We start from the raw sequence: 4,361 nt of genomic DNA, 5'->3' as shown, positions 1-4,361 counted from the left end.
AAAATTAAAGATTCTTGGCCAGCAACATATACATGCATACAGCTTTGACTATATAAGTCTAACACTAAAGGACTTATTTTGCTGACACATGTAAATATGTGCTTTGCATTTAAAAATTAATAGGTGAATTCAGTCTTACCATTCAAAATATATTAAATTTGAAGCTTTAATTTAGGTAGAAATGGACAGATTTGCTAATTCATGATTCTCCTCAGCACCCAATACCCGCCATTTTGTATTGCTTCCCATTCCCGCTGCCATTTTCGACATATATCAAGACAGTGGCAAGAAAGAGAATTGGTAAACTATATAAAAGAGCACTAAGTAGCACAAAGTTAACTTAAACTGAAAATTTAACTTTATTTTTTGTTAGGCAGGTACAATCTTTCCTTCCTCTTGTTATTAAAAAGGAATTATTTTCTTAAGCTGAGTACTATCAAGGTCAAGAACCAAGGTTCCAAATCAGTAAATTTGGGGTTCCAAAATGTCATGCCATCTACTGGTTGTGTGATTTTGTGGCAAGTTACTTAACCCTTTTAAACTCCACTTTCTTCATCTTTAAAATGAGGTTAGTAATAGTACCTACCTTGCTGAGTTGTGAAGATTAAATGAAATGAATGTTTACAATAAAAAAAAAAAAAATGCCTGTAATAAACTTGGTCTCAGGACTGGTAGCTGGCAAACATTTAATAGATTTTAATTACTGTAATTATATGTCAACAAGTACACAGTAGTTAAGGCCAGTAAAAAAAAAAATTATTCTTAAATATTAGAGGAAAAACACCCACTTCTTTTCTCAAGATTAGGACCACACTAACATTTTAATTCTAGAAAGTGTTAAAAGAGTTAAGGTAATGGCATCCAGTCCCATCACTTCATGGCAAATAGATGGAGAAAAAGTGGAAGCGGTTAACTGACTTTATTTTCTTGAGCTCCAAAATCACTGCATACAGTGTCTGCAGTGAATTTAAGACTCGTGCTCCTTGGAAGGAAAGCTATGACAAAACTAGACAGTGTATTAAAAAGCAGAGACATCATTTTGCCAACAAAGGTCTGCATTCTCAAAGCTATGGTTTTTCTAGTAGTCATGTGCGGTTGTGAGAGTTGGACTCTGACTGAGCACTGAAGAATTGATGCTTTTGAACTGTGGTGCCAAAGAAGACTCTTGAGAGTCACTTGGATGCAAGGAGATCAAACCTGTCAATCCGAAGGGAGATCAGTACTGAATATTCATTGGAAGGACTGTTGCTGAAGCTGAAGCTCCAATACTTTGACCACCCAATGTGAAAAGCTGAAAAGACCCTGATGCTGGGAAAAATTGAGGGCAGCAGGAGAAGAGGATGACAGAGGATGAGATGGTTAGATAGCATCATTGACTGAATGGACATAATTTGAACAAACTCTGGGAGATAGTGCAGGACAGGGGAGTCTGGTGTGCTGCAGTCCATGGGGTCGCAAAAGGCTGGACATGACTTAATGACAGAACAACAACAACAAAACTCCCATCACAGGGTTTCCTCCCTCAGCTTCCCTTGAAGATAATTGGTAGTTGACGCAGGAAGAGCAAAGGATGTGATAAATCTATAATAATAATAATAAACTGATCTATACTTACTTTTCCTGATTCAGTTTCTAGCTTAAACAAGGAACTTGTAATAACAGTTCTCTAGGATATCCTATAATTCTAGACTTGTTCCTAGTATCTACTACTTGAAAGTATTAGCAAACAAATATCCCCAACTTTGTAAACTTTGTATATTTATATGCATGGATATGGGGTATATTTATCCCCAACTTTGTAAACTTTGTATATTTATATGCATGGATATGGGGTTTTGAGGGTAATGTTACATACATCCTACTAGCTGCCTCAGCAAACAGCACATTAATTCAAATAATTCAGTAGCCAAAAAACAAAAAACACCAACGAAACCATAGTCTGGGTAGTGAAAAATAAGAAATTTCCTTAATTTAGTAATATCTATTACTTGAAGAAATGCATTCTTAACTGAGGCATCATGTAAAATAAACATGCAAAATCTCTTTATTTTATTCCAACATTAAATACTTGTATATAAATTTAATTCATTAATATTTTGTAAAAATTTACCACTGTGTTACCAAATACAGATATTTTCTCTTTGCTTTAAACATGATAGTTTTGCAGTAAGTAACTGAATTATCTCAAATTTGCCTCAGGGAAAAGCAAAACCACTGAATCAGAAACATTTAGTTGAAGTTGCAACTAAACGGTCTTTTTTTCTTCCTGATAAAGAAGTAACTGTTCTGTCAACTTAAAAACCAGGATTTTTTCTAAAAAAAGGTTAAAAATTAATTCAATGCATTATCCTATAGAGTGCTTTTCTTGTGTTAGTATAATATACTCATTTCTTACATATACCAAATAAAGTGTTTGGGACTTTTTCTATTATTTTTCCATAAAATCAATACATTAAAACTGTATACGTGAGAGAGACAGTGAATCTGATTCTTCAGGGATTCATCAGTGGGTGTCCTGGGGGGAGTGACAACTGTGTGAAGGGTCCCACCACAGTTTTCAAGGACTGGCCTCACTGCTAATTTAGTAATTGAAAAAGGGCCCCATGACCACCCCTCCAATTCTTGGTACATTTCTTAAGGTCAGGGATTCATCTTACATATCCTGTATCACTAACATATAACCTAATACATATCACAAGTCCTCAGACACGTACTATTTTATCAAACAGAACAGAATAAAAGAAAGCAATGACAGAAGAACATTGTGGGTTTTCAGGCTTATTTGATATTGAAACCAGTTCTATCCAGCTAATTAAAGGCATAAAATAACACAGAACTGTGGGTAACTAGGGTGAAAGTTTTATTATATCCAGCCACCTTTATGCCTGCCTGCTGTGGTCTAAGCACAGGGCTAGTCATAGGCACAAGCACATTGTGTCTGAGGCAGAGCACATGTAGTTGCTGTGAAGATCTACCTGTAGTCTTGATGGAGTGGCAAAATAAAAAATTTATATGATCCTCTTTCTCATGGGTAACTATAAATCGAATTAAAGTACCTCTGAAGCTCAGGAAAGTTCACCGAAGTTTTCCTTTGTTATACTTCTTGCTTCTTTTCAACCTGAGTTCACAAGGGTTTTGTTTCAAGTAGATTCAGTGATATAACAGAAAGCTTTACTCATTTCCAGTGGGGGTAAGCCAGAGAGTGCAGTGCAGTTTGGTAAAGCATATTCTAATATGATTTACAATGTGAAGCCTGTCTCAAAGAGGAGTAGAGAAGTGGAGTTATCAGAGGATTGATTCTGAATTAAGTTGGAGTTGCATGTCTTGAAACTTTTGAGATTCTAGTAAAAAAAAAAAAAAGAGACTTCTCTTTTCCATTTTCATAAACTACATAAAACTCTGTTATTTTTCTGTGGCTTCCTGATTGCCAGAATGGCAAAGACTTCCATCTGCTTGGCTTCATTCACTTAACTCTGACATTTTGAGCTTCAGCTAATTGATTATCTAGCTGGATTGGGAAGCAATCTCAAGTAATTTCAATGTGTATATGTGTTTGTGTAGGTGCCTGTGTGTGTGATGAGCACATATGTATGTAAACTGATGGATATTCTGAGCAGATAGGGATTATACTGTTTGGTATTCTGTTTTCACTATTTAAAATCTCAAGCAACAAGACAAGTGTGGATCACCATTCTCTCAACCGCTTTGGGTTATTTGATGTTTTAATTAGACAACAGGATTGGTATCTATTTGGCGAGGGAATCAGAGCTACTTGAAATGGTGAACCACTGTGACTAGATGCATATTGACTTAATGGGGTTTTTCTATTTGTTTCCCTAAAGGATAAAATCGAGGGGAAAAGGATTGTTGACATCTAACAAAGCTTGTCTATTTCCCCTCATCCAACCCAACTTCAGTGTCTAATTCTTTTTTCTCTAATGAGGGAAAGAAGAACAATGTACTGAACCCAACTTGACCATTTTTTTTCCCATTAGGATACATTGTGAACAGTATCTTCACACTGATGTCTAACCCAGAATCCCAAAAAATGCCATAACTTTGAGTCTAAGAAGAATGATAAAACAAAGTAATTTATTTTTATAAATGAGTTCATCACAGGTCTCTACAAAGAAAAGGTGCTTATGTGTACAAATGTGTATACGGCAATATAGGACCTTTTTAATTTTAAACTATGGGTAGGTGATATATGGCCCCCATTTAAGTTCTTAGAGGATTTCCTACTTGACTTTAACTGAGTACAGCCCCCCTATGAATGCCCAAATCTTCCTCAGAAGTAGTGTTCTAATGCTATCTTATGAAGACAAAGGTTTCAAACAATCTAAATTATATTTTTAATACAA

The sequence above is a fragment of the Odocoileus virginianus genome, chromosome 3 (assembly GCF_023699985.2).
Source record: "Odocoileus virginianus isolate 20LAN1187 ecotype Illinois chromosome 3, Ovbor_1.2, whole genome shotgun sequence".
Classification (NCBI taxonomy): domain Eukaryota; kingdom Metazoa; phylum Chordata; class Mammalia; order Artiodactyla; family Cervidae; genus Odocoileus; species Odocoileus virginianus.
Note: the sequence above shows the minus strand (reverse complement) of the source record.